Source organism: Girardinichthys multiradiatus, chromosome 15, assembly GCF_021462225.1.
Source record: "Girardinichthys multiradiatus isolate DD_20200921_A chromosome 15, DD_fGirMul_XY1, whole genome shotgun sequence".
Lineage (NCBI taxonomy): Eukaryota > Metazoa > Chordata > Actinopteri > Cyprinodontiformes > Goodeidae > Girardinichthys > Girardinichthys multiradiatus.
This window is the reverse complement of record NC_061808.1, coordinates 33,326,970-33,339,649: the sequence shown is the minus strand read 5'-3', so window position 1 is coordinate 33,339,649 and position 12,680 is coordinate 33,326,970. Positions and strand designations below refer to the sequence as shown.

The window sequence follows — 12,680 nt, the reverse complement described above, 5'->3', positions numbered from 1 at the left end:
CAACAAGAAAACACTGTTCAACATCCACAACGGACCCATCAGAACCGGCAATGCAACCAAAAACCCTCTAAACTCGGTCTGCTCCATTATGAAAAAACAACAATAATATTGGTGAATATTTTTGTTTTTCCAGAAGTTTGTTTTTTTATTTATTTATTTGAGGATTACAATAAAAGTGTGAAATAATCTGGGAAATATACAAAGAGCAACATTTTGTATTAAATACTGAGACACACGGTGTTTCAGTACCGCAGAGAACTCAGTACAAAATGAATATGTATAAACGTGCATAAAAAACAACAAGCAGCTATTTACAAGAATGGAAAAACAGCAGGGACGTAAACACTTATGGAATTTGTTGGGAGCAGTGGCAGCTGCTGGGAGGAAGGATCTGTGATAGCGCTCCTTTTTGCACCACGGATGCAGCAGTGTGTCAGTGAAGGAGCTCTCCAGTTCTGCAACACCATGAATGGGGTGGGAGACTTTGTCCAGCATTTATGTTATTTTTGAAAGAGATCCACCTATGAAAACATTGAGCAATATTGTGGTATTGTACAATAAATTTTAGTTTATTTGCTGAATTTCTCAATTCTCTCTGCATTTCCCACATTATGGAAATCATGGGTTCCTACCACAGTATACCTGAAAGCTATTTTAATAATCAGCGTTTCCCCTACCATTATCCAAGGGTGGTGCATTTTTTGAATAATGCTGGAGAGCATGGAGAAGAAAAGAGAAATCATCTGTTGTGGTTTATGCCCTGGTATGGAAGCTCGTATAGGCCAGTTATAGGAGAGTTTTCAGCATTGTTGATCATCATTCATCTACCTAATTTACCAAAACAAATACCTAACCACAGAGAAATAAACTGACATATATTATATTAATAAGATCTTGTTTATTTCTATGAATACTAAATAGAAGTAGGAAGGAACACAACTAGAATGCGTGGGTATGAAAGGGGGGTAAAATCTGGTAAACAGTAATCTGACCAGCAACCATCAGCAGCATGCTCCCCCTTCCATGTGTAAGTACACCAACATGCTATATTGTTAAATTTCTTTAACAGTAAAATATTTGATAGAATTAAGAACATAGGGTCAATTACATTTTCATGGAACACATAGATTTTAGGTATCATGGACAGCATGTTTTAACACACGCATTGGAAAATCCTTGGAGCTGGTACAAACTGAATTCCCACCTTGTACAAAATGTATAACAGAGACAGAAGGACACAGCTGGTTTGTCTAACTGCACCCTAATTAATATCTGTGCAATTCCTCATGTCCAGTTGCATTAAATGGAGGATAAACAAACTCCAGTAATGCTGAATCCCTCATTTAAAGTCCTTATGTGACCAGCTCCCACAAGACAACAAGCTCTATCCACATTAACAAAATACTGCAGCATGACCCACTGCAAAGCTTTGATGAATTAACAACAGCAGGCTGAAGGCGGGATGAGAAACAGAACTACACACACTGTTCTGATTGGCTGTATATTGAGCACCGTGCAGAGCTGGCTGGTGCCCAGGTATTTAACTACCGTGTGGCTCTTTTACTGGCTCAACCAGCAAGACTGGCCTCATATCAAACAGGCAAAAGACACACTCCCATCAGACCTCCAAAGCACAACACACAGACTCATCTGGAACAGTCATTCAGTAACAAAAGATTACCTGCTGTTAAACTTGGCTCAACCTCTGTTGCTAATACATCAAGGTGTGTGTGTGTGCATGTGTGTGTATGTGCATTTGTCTTTGCCCTCCCTCTTACATCACAAACCCTGGCACGACACCACAGCAGCCGGGCCTAACTCCAAGAGGAAACTGGCCCCTAGACGCTGAACTCAGACCAGCCTTCCTCTTTACAACAAACACTGTGAAGTGAGACAGAACAGCAGCGGTTCAAGGAACCAGACCTTTATTCTGATCAGACCGGACCAGACCTTCCGCTCACCAGTCGGGTATTTTTTCCTAAAGAGACAGTAAATGGTCGATGACTGGAACTGGCTGATTTTCAGCTCACACCGGAGACCAGCTGGTGAGCAGCTCGTCCGTACAATATTTTTGTCAATTAATGAGCGCATCATACCCCAGTGCTACCAGGTTGCTCTTCAGTATGAATGCTGCTGCTGAATAAAGGAGACTCACTGCTAGCTATTTTCAGTATAAATAAGGTGTTTAAAAGTGAAGTCCAAGGATGCACAGAGATGTAAGAGCCAGCCTTTCAGCAGAGAACAGGAAGGCTGGTTCTGTCATGGAATATGCTGGATTTGGATATGGCAGCCTTCTGGAGTTAAAGAATCCTGGTTCTTAAGGACAACACATGGAAACTGTGGCAAAATAGGGTGCTAAACTGTAATCATAGCAGTAGTATAAAGGAAAGAAATAATAGTTCAAATGCTGTTATTATATCTTTTTATTTTATAGTTTTAAATTGAAATGGGAATTAGTTAAATTAGTATCTGGTTGACGTAATAGCGGCTTTCTGCTCATATGAATAGCTGGCTCTAGTGTCTGTTAACTTCCTCTGTAGATTCTCTGTAGGGTTTAATTAGAGCAGTCTGAAGCCAATCAAACACGGTGATACCATGGTCATTAAAGCTAGCATTCAGCGTAGGCAGGTGACAAGACCTGCTGGAAACTAAATCTGCCATCACCATAAAGGTTTTCAGCTGAGGGAAGCGTGACGTTTTCCTGACTTTGGGTTCTAGAAAACCCAGTGGACCAACACCAGCAGGTGACATGGCACCAAAGATCATCACTGAACTGATGACCACTGAAACTTTACACTGGACTTCAATTTTAAAAGGATTTTAATGGACTTCCGTGGACTTTGACGGATTTCGAATTTCTTTAAAAAGGAAACGTTAATCACAGCCCAGTGTGTTTACTTCAGTCGTGTTTTTTATTTGTTCTTTTATTTATTTTTACAGTCCGGTTTTTAATTTTAAAGTCTGGCTCTCTTATGTGTCCTGCTGTGTTTGACGTGTGGAGCCTAAAGCACCTTGAGCATTCCTATGTTTGAATGGTTCAAGGTATGCTGACGTTTTTACTTTTTACAGTGTATGTGGGTATGTATGTGTTTTAAACTACTGCAAAAAAAATCTACCTACGGGTATAAATAAAGTAACCTTGAACTTGAACAACATGGATTCTGTGCCTCTCCACTCTTCTGCCAGATTCTTCAACCTCAATTTCCTAATCAAATGCAAACTTTGCTTTTATGTGAAGAGGACTTTGGACCTTTGAGCAACAGTCCAGTTCTTTTTCCCCTCAGCCCAGGTAAGAGGTTTCGACATTGTGACTCTTAAATGAGCACAATCACAATCCTGTCAAGGCTGCAGTTATCCCTGTTGCTTTTGCACAAGGTCTGCACAATACCATGAAAAATATCATGGATATTTAGTGTGTGATTTACTGACACTAGAAATATTATATCCTTTCAAATATTGCATCCAAGTATTCCTTCGCAATTGCAATATTGCACATACCGATTTTGCAATTGCGATGACATTTGCTATATTGTGCAGCTTTGTGTTAGACCTTTTACCACCACGCCTTTTCCTTTCACTCAACTTTCTATTCATATGCTTAGAAACAGCATTCTGATCAGTCAGCTTCTTGGCAATGAACGTTTGTGACTCCATCTGCTTGTGGAGGGTGTCAATGACCGTCCACTTCACAACTGTCCAGTCAGCAGACTCTCATCATGATTTGTGTAGGCCAGAGCATGGACAAAACATAGCATTTATGTACTAAAAATCATTCATTATTAGTCTGATCAAATATTCCAATTTGAGAAACTAAATCTGACGTTTCATTAACTGTAAACCATAATCACAGAGGAAGAAATATTTGACATATATCACTCTATATATACATAAAGTAAGAGTTTAACAATTTAATTGAGTTATAAAACAAATTTTCAATAACACTGTAATTTATTAAGAAATACTGTTATAGGCTATGTACACTTACTGGACCCTATTTGAATATGTAATCGACCCATCCACACATTACATCTGACATAAAACTAGCAACTTTTCCAAAAAAGAACATCATACAGAAAGTGAAACATGATGGTGGCAGTGTGGTGGTCTGGGTCTGCTTTGCTTCTTCAGGACCTGCTTGAAGTCTGCTCTCTACTAGAAAATCCCAAAGTAAAAGCTCCAGCCATCTGTTTGTGTCCTTAAGGGCAAGAGAAGCTGGGAATGTACAGCAGGACAATGATCCAAAGCATACAGGAAAGTCAACTTCTGACTGGCTCAGACAGAAAACAGGTTTTCAGGTGGTCTAGTCAAAGTCAGGACAGATCTGACTGAGATGCTGGGGCATGACCTTGAAATGTCCATTCATGGACTCATTGCCAGTTACCCCAATTGCTCGCTGGAAGATGTTGCAGCCAAGGGTTTTCCAAACTGTTTTAGGTTAAGAGGGCATTTACATATCCTGCATAGCATTAATAGCTTTGTCCCCTAAATTCAATTATTTAAAAACTGCAGACTGCATTAAGTCATATGTTATATGATGATCTGAAACATGCAAGTGAGACAAAAATGAAATAACAAACAAACAGAGGAGACCAGTAAGGGGAGAAATAATTTTTCATAGCATTGTACACATGTATGGTCAAACAATCCAACTACCTTCAGCGATTACCAAAAATACTACAGTCTGTTGCAGGCTTAGCTTTAAAGTAAAATTATTCAACAAAAGCAGGAAACATTTGAGTAACATTTTAATGTGTGGCCCAGCACCTGTTTCTAACAGCATACCTTCCCAACCCAACTTTGCTCAGAGGAATTCTCCTTTATCCACACTGTGGAACGTCTGGATTGTACATTTTGAGATGAAAGAAAAGCTTCTTTTCTTCCACACAGGTGGGGCCTCCCACTGCAACCTTTTTGGCCTACACACATTAATGGAAAGTCTGGAGGTACACCGTAAAGATCTAGCTCACACCACTGTGAAACGGCCTAAACACATGAAGAGCAGACATGAAGCAGCTCCACCCAGGATTCACACAAATCAACTGCGTAGCCAAGGCTGTGGACTGTCATTTTACAGGATCTGTTCATGTAAGTACAGGAAGAGAAACAGACTGCTGTAGTAAACAAAACAGTAACTGCAAACTGAGCTTCTGAAGGACATGGGACATCCTGCAGGTCTCCAACAGAACTCACCACCTCAGCAACTGTAAAACATAAACAGCTCAGAGGCCGCTGACCTCACACACTAATCCGACCTTTATGACTTCTAAAAAAAAAAAAAACAAGAACAGAAAATGATTTCTGGCTTTAGAGTTTAGCCAGTGCGATTTTCTGTGTGCTGCCAGAAAACAAACCTTTAGAAACGATGATCATCATTATTACTTGGTAGAAGGGGAAAAAGGATCTAACATTTTTAGCATTACATTTCTGTTCATAAATATAAGTGATCATTTAGTAGCCAAAGTATTAATGCCCCCGATTTCCTTCTGATTTTTTTCATGTTACAGCCATCAATTTGTTTAATTTGGCTATTATGTCATAGATCAAAGCAAAGTAGTTCCTAAGTGTGAAGTTGAAGTAAAAGAATACCTGGTTTTCAACATTTCTTTACAAACAAAAACAGCTAAAGCTCCTTTAGAGTGGATGGAGAGTGTTGCTGAACATCAATTTTTAGGTTCTGACACAGATTCTCAATTGGACTTAGTTTTGGACTTTGACTGGGTCACTGTAACAGATGAATATGCTTCAATCTCGATCCTTACACTGTAGCTCTGGCCGTATGTTTAGGGGTGTTGATGAAGCTCCCCGCAGACTCAACTCTTTTCCAGCCTCCAACTGGTTTCCATCCAGGGACCCCCTGTATTTAGCTCCATCCATCTTCCAATCGGTTCTGACCAGCTTCCCTGTTGAAAAAAAGCAACCCCACACCATGATGCAGCCACCGCCATGTTCCACTCTGGGGAAGGGTGTGTTCAAGGTGATGTGCAGCGTTAGATTTCTACCATACATGCAGACCCACTGACAGTGTAGTGCGCTGTGGCGCTGTTAACGTTGCTGTGTCACTTTGTCACATTAAAGTAATCTGCGTGAAATGATAAAAAGTAAATAAATAAATACAAAAACAGAAAAACATAAAAAATTACATACACAGCTCAAAACAATAAAGGGAACACTTAAACAACACAATATAACTCCAAGTAAATCAAACTTCTGTGAAATCAAAATGTCCACTTAGGAAGCAACACTGATTGACAATTAACTTCACATGATGTTGTACAAATGAAATAGACAACAGAGGGAAATCTTTGGTGATTAGCAAGACACTCAATAAAGGAGTGGTTCTGCAGGTGGGGACCACAGACCGCTTCTCAGTACCTTTGCTTTCTGGCTGATGTTTTGGTCACTTTTGAATGTTGGTGGTGATTTCACACTCGTGGTAGCATGAGACGGACTCTACAACCCACACAAGTGGCTCAGGTAGTGCAGCTCATCCAGGATGGCACATCAATGCGAGCTGTGGTAAGAAGGTTTGTTGTGTCTGTCAGCGTAGTGTCCAGAGCCTGGAGGCGCTACCAGGAGACAGGCCAGTACACCAGAAGACGTGGAGGAGGCCGTAGGAGGACAACAACCCAGCAGCAGAACCGCTACCTCCTCCTTTATGCAAGGAGGAACAGAAGGAGCACTGCCAGAGCCCTGCAAAATGACCTCCAGCAGGCCACTAATGTGCATGTGTCTGCACAAACGGTTAGAAACCGACTCCATGAAGATGGTATGAGGGCTTGACGTCCACAAATGGGGGTTGTGCTCACAGCCCAACACTGTGCAGGACGCTTGGCATTTGCCAGAGAACACCAGGATTGGCAAATTTGCCACCAGCGCCCTGAGCTCTTCACAGATGAAAGCAGGTTCACACTGAGCACATGTGACAGACGTGACAGAGTCTGGAGACACCGTGGAGAGCAATCTGCTGCCTGAAACATCCTTCAGCATGACCGGTTTGGCAGTGGGTCAGTAATGGTGTGGGGTGGCATTTCTTTGGATGGCCGCACAGCCCTCCATGTGCTCACCAGAGGTAGCCTGACTGCCATTAGGTACCGAGATGAGATCCTCAGACCCCTTGTGAGACCATATGCTGGTGCGGTTGGCCCTGGGTTCCTCCTAATGCAGGACAATGCTAGACCTCATGTGGCTGGAGTGTGTCAGCAGTTCCTGCAAGATGAAGACATTGAAGCTATGGACTGGCCCGCCCGTTCTCCAGACTTGAATCCGATTGAGCACATCTGGGACATCATGTCTCGCTCCATCCACCAACGTCACGTTGCACCACAGACTGTCCAGGAGTTGGCGGATGCTTTAGTCCAGGTCTGGGAGGAGATCCCTCAGGAGACCATCCACCGTCTCATCAGGAGAATGCCCAGGTGTTGCAGGGAGGTCATACAGACACGTGGAGGCCACACACAATACTGAGCCTCATTTTGACTTGTTTTAAGGACATTACATCAAAGTTGGAATCAGCTTGTAGTTAATTTTGTGTGTGACTCCAAATCCAGGCCTCCATTGGTTAATACATTTGATTTCTATTGATAATTTTTGTGTGATTTTGTTGTTAGCACATTCAACTTTGTACAGAACAAGTATTCAATGAGAATATTTCATTCATTCAGATCTAGGATGTGTTATTTGAGTGTTCCCTTTATTTTTTTTGAGCAGTGGACTAATAATGTTTGTATTAGGAGGAGCAGAGAGGAGAGATGCTGCTGTCTGAACTGGTGAAGCTCCAAAGTTTGCTTGAAGAATTTAAAATGTTGGGCTTTATCAGGAAGTTTGTGTCTCTTTCATGACAACAATGAGGGCGAGGAATTTAAAGCGCAAAGCCACGGACTTCTGACTGCGGTGAAGTTGGTTTAGGTTGGATATTAACACTCCGCAGATTCAGCAGCGTCTTCCACCAGTTTAATCCGATGCAGACAGTCTGATTACAGCCAGCTGCTCTCTGCCTGCTCCCTCCTCCTGCAGTCGCTGGTTCACTTAAGGACCGTCAATACATTTCCAAATCAAACACACTGTTTCATAATGGTTTTGTTTTTTTTAAACCCCCCTCTACCTGCCTGTAATTCCGAAAGCTGATGTGTCCTTTTTCTTGTCTTTCAGCCTTTCAGGCATGGTTTATAATTTGTAAATTGTAAAATTATATTTCAAATTCACCGGATCGGGCGAAAGTGGACCTCAATATTATTGTAAAATGTTCTCTGCTCTACCTCAGTGAAAACCTTCTTATTTCTCCTGGTCCCATGGCCAATCAGTGACCAGCAGTCTGTTCACGCCACATGTAGTCTCTACTCAGCCTCAGTTGGACCTACTCAGGAGCAGGGACTAAAAGAAAACTATATACCCGTACTACCTTGAACTCAACCCAGTGAAGACTGTGGAAATGGTGGTGGACTTTTGGAGAACACCACCCCCATACACCCTCCTCTGATTCTGATTCTGAGAAAAAAAAAAAAAAAAAAACAGCACTGTAAACGCTCCCAATGCGGGCCGAGTGGAGTCGAGCAGGGCCAAATCGGGCTAATGGAAAAGGGCAAAACTTAATGCCGGCTACAAAAGGAGTTCTTCTAACTTCTGAACTAGCTCAGAGGGTCAAACGGAGAGAAAAGGTTTGTGGGAACAGCGTAACTTGGAGTGAATGTTTCCAGACTCATCATGCCAGGACCTTTAAGCAGTGTTTAGAGCTACAGATACCAGAGAATGACTTCATTCATCCAGTCTTGGCCACTGTCCGAGGAACAGCCACAGAGCTTCAAAAGAGATATTTATACTGAATACAAAAGAAGACGAGGCCAGCATACTCTGGCCATATGGATGGGGATCAAATGAATGAGTGCTATCAGAGAAACATTTAGCTTGTTGCATTCCAAGACAAAACCGTCATTCATCACACATATCCAAACATCTTTAGTTTTTGTTTCCTGTTACAAAAATAATTCAGAAAATTTGGATTTGCTTTAAATGCTGTGTCATCACTGCATGTCTAATCCAGGTTTAGTTTACTACATAGTTAAATAAATGACCCTACAACAAGAAGCAAGAGGCGTGAAGATAAGAGGCAGAGAGAGCTGCATGTCCTGCAGCATATTCAATGAATAAAAACTGATGGGTTATGAAGTCTCTTCTGTTGAACTCATCCAGCCTGGAACGGACATGGAGCGAGACAGAAAACAAATGGGGGATAAACGGCACACAGACATAAATATAATCATTGTACTATCAATGTCTCCACTATTTATATAGCAAAGGACTGTTTGGATTGCAATAGTTGTTGGCCAATATATTCCAAGTGTTATGAGCTTGCATTTTTCATGCTAATGTAACTTTTAGCCAGAGTCTCACAGCCGCAGATGCAACCGACCCAAAGACATTTACCAAAAGGCTAAAAGTCATAGTGTGATTGAAGCACAGATGAGAAAGAAAAACATAGGCACATATTGCAACTGATACCCCCATAAGAAGATTTTATAATATCAGGCATTTCTCATATCATCTGATTTTCGCTCATTCCAAACAAATCAAACCGGCGAGCAGCTTCCTGTCCAGCCCGTAGGCTTTGAAGCTTACACCAGCAGTGGTTTCACACCAAGGCTTTGGGAGTGGCCTTTTGAGGATTCCTGACATATCTGCAACGACGGAGACCTGATCGAAAAAGGTCGACTCAAGCTGAAGGAGTCGTATCAATGTGGGAACAGTCACCTCAAAACATACCCAGCAAGTCACTGATGGTCCCATCTCAAACACCTGAGCAGAACTTGTGAATCTGGTGAAAACAGGAGAACGATTACAGTCCAGAGCTGTCTGAAAGGAATTTACTGTGAACTACGGACACAAACGGCATCTAGGGAGGAACCTCCTCACGCACCAAAACAATGTTACAGGTTGCTGTGCTTTTGGTCCACTGATACCAGGTCTGTTAGGCCAGGCGGTTCACACAACAGACCTGATCTGCACTTTGTATTTTTTCCTAATTATTAGCCTTAGTTGGAGCAGATGACAAGCTGAACTGAGAGCAGCGCAATAAGAACTACTGAAGATATTATGAGCAAACAGGGAGGAAGGAATCTGGTTGTGCAAATAGGTTTTGTGAAACATCAATCAGAGTGAACCTTGAATAACACAAGTGTAACACAGCATTTTATGACAGAACACACTTGCAAACTACCCATTACAAGTAGAGATGTCCCGGTCTGACTCTGGAGTACCGGATTGGGCTTCCGATGTTTCGTTTTGGAGTCCTGGACAAAACTCACCCCTGACTCCTGTTTCAGGCGTAACGTTTGTGACTATCAGCAGCAGCAGCAGCAGCAGCAGCCCTTTGATCAGCCAGGTTTTACTTCCTTTTTCATGTGCACACACTTCAAAACTGTATGACAGATCATGCATATTATTTTCTTGATCTCTATTAAGGTTATAACACTAAAACCTCAAGCTTGATACCGATACTTAGAAAAATAACCCAGCACCATTTTTTTCCTAGTTAAGAGGAAACAATATAATTAATAATTACAATATGCAAAAAGGCTATGTTTCCAAATTTGGGCAAAACCAATAAGTAGGGGACAAGTAAGCCTTCGTTCTGAAAAATATAGAATTTAAGTGTTTCCTCCCTGTTTGGCAAGATAACACTTGTTGATGCAAATAAATTTTACTACTGCGGGACAAATAAAGGATCACTCTATAGGAAAATAAATTGTGTTTCAAAACAAACATGGATCGGTTGCATTCAAAGCGTGTTGTTTTACAGTGTAAACAAAGATCTGCTTCATGTAAATGTATTCTAGCTACAGTGGCTAGAAGAAGTGCGACAATTTGGGAAAACGTGAATGGGTCAATTTGTATCAGTTTTGATGCAAATGAGTATCTTTTATTGATCCATTTTTCTAGTATTGATTACATTGAAATATCAATTATTTTGACAGCCCTAATCTCTTTGTGACAGGATTTGAAAACACATATTCCGACACTGCATTGTTCTAAACAGCATTGCAGCTCTGCCAGTGTGTTTAGGTTTGTCCTGTATTGACCCTTATCCTCATCAACTCTGACAGAGCTCTGTGAGATGTTCAAAGCTTGGGATATTGCTTTATGACTTAACTCTGTATTAACCCTCTCCACATCATTCTCTTTGACCCGTCTGCTGTGTTTCTTGGTCTTCATGAAGGTGTTTGTTCACTAATGTTCTCTACCAAACCTAAGAGCCCTTCTCAGAACTGGATTAATATTCAGATTAAATTACATACAGGTTGACTTGTCCATGTTAAAGTTGTTCTAAATTTCAACCAGACCTTTGTTTTTAACTATAAAGACAGCCAAAGAGCAGGAAAACAGCAAAGCTACGTTATCTCTTTGTTGGGCATGTTTTTTAAGTTAAGATGATGGACTTCCTGTCTCTGCATGCTGTTTCCAGGTCACCCTGGTGCACAGTGAGGATCCAATGTAAGTGGATGACAGAAAGGAGGAAGCTGCAGTGGGAAAGAGTCAGGAAGGAGGATAAGAGTGAGGATTTACAAAAGGCCACGCAGGCGAGCTGAATGCCAGGCAGCCAGTCTGAAGCAGTGAGTCAGTCAGGGAAGAGGAAACTCATAACTGCATTCCTTCCTACTGGTCCCAGAGGTAGCTGATACGGAGGGGAAAGTTCTACCTAAACAAATCCAGAGAATGGAAGGGCTGCTACTGTTTGATGAATCCTGCTATTCATTGGTATAAAGTCTGTTGCAGTTTTCTTCCACATACACACACTCCAAAGCTACGTTTGACCGGTTCTATACCACATACTACAGATAATGAAACTTTCATAGGCGCTCAGAAGAACTGCAGAAGTGAGAAAACAGCAGTTGTGAGTGGCGGATGTTAAAAAACCAAACATGACAGAGAAGTCTGACATTATTAATACTCAGTGTCACTACCATGGTATCTACTGGAAACTCACAGGAAGCTATGGCCGTGTAAAACGTGAGCTGAATCTTTCTTATACATTTCTGGCTTTTATGTTTTTGCACCAATGTGAAACTATAGAAGACCTCTAAGCTAAAAAATGGGGGGAAAAAAAATCTGTAACCTATATGTTAGGTTTGCCTTTGGCATTATTAAATACAAAATGGCATATCGCCCAGCCCAGTTTACTCAGGCTGGTTCTTTGGCTGAATTAGAAGAAACCAGAAAGAACTCATAAGTCTGCGGAAGTCTCCACACCTCAGGCAGAGTCTTCCCAGCTACTTGCTGCGCTCTTTGGAAATGCAATGATGGAGGCCAAGTGTATTTAAACTGCTTCATTTACACTGGGTGAGTGTGAAGCTGCTGGTTCATACAGTGGTGCTCAAGTGTGAACACGCAGCTGCAGAATTAGAGTTGACCAAACACACTCAGTAGAGTATGTGTGTGTGTGTGTGTGTTTGACTGAATACACACAACTATGAAAGTTCAAGTGTCATGTATTATTGCTCTGGATGCCAATGAGGCCAGATGAATGGACTCGCTGTCCTTGATAAACCTGATAAAGATTTTAGTGACTGCGATGCTAGTGCAGCACAATAAGGGCGCGTTCACAATGCTGGTCCGGTCCAGGGATCGGGAAAAGTGAGAAAATTCCCAGCTTCAGTTGGAAAGGTTGGCTTTTGCAGAGATTTCACAGA

General features: G+C 41.7%; 1 protein-coding gene across 3 annotated transcripts in view; it reads right to left on the bottom strand.

The window, feature by feature from the left end:
* Nucleotides 1-12,680, bottom strand: part of LOC124882193 (CD2-associated protein) — a 75,929-nt gene that overhangs the window by 59,220 nt on the left and 4,029 nt on the right. The gene's annotated exons all lie outside the window — the stretch shown is intronic.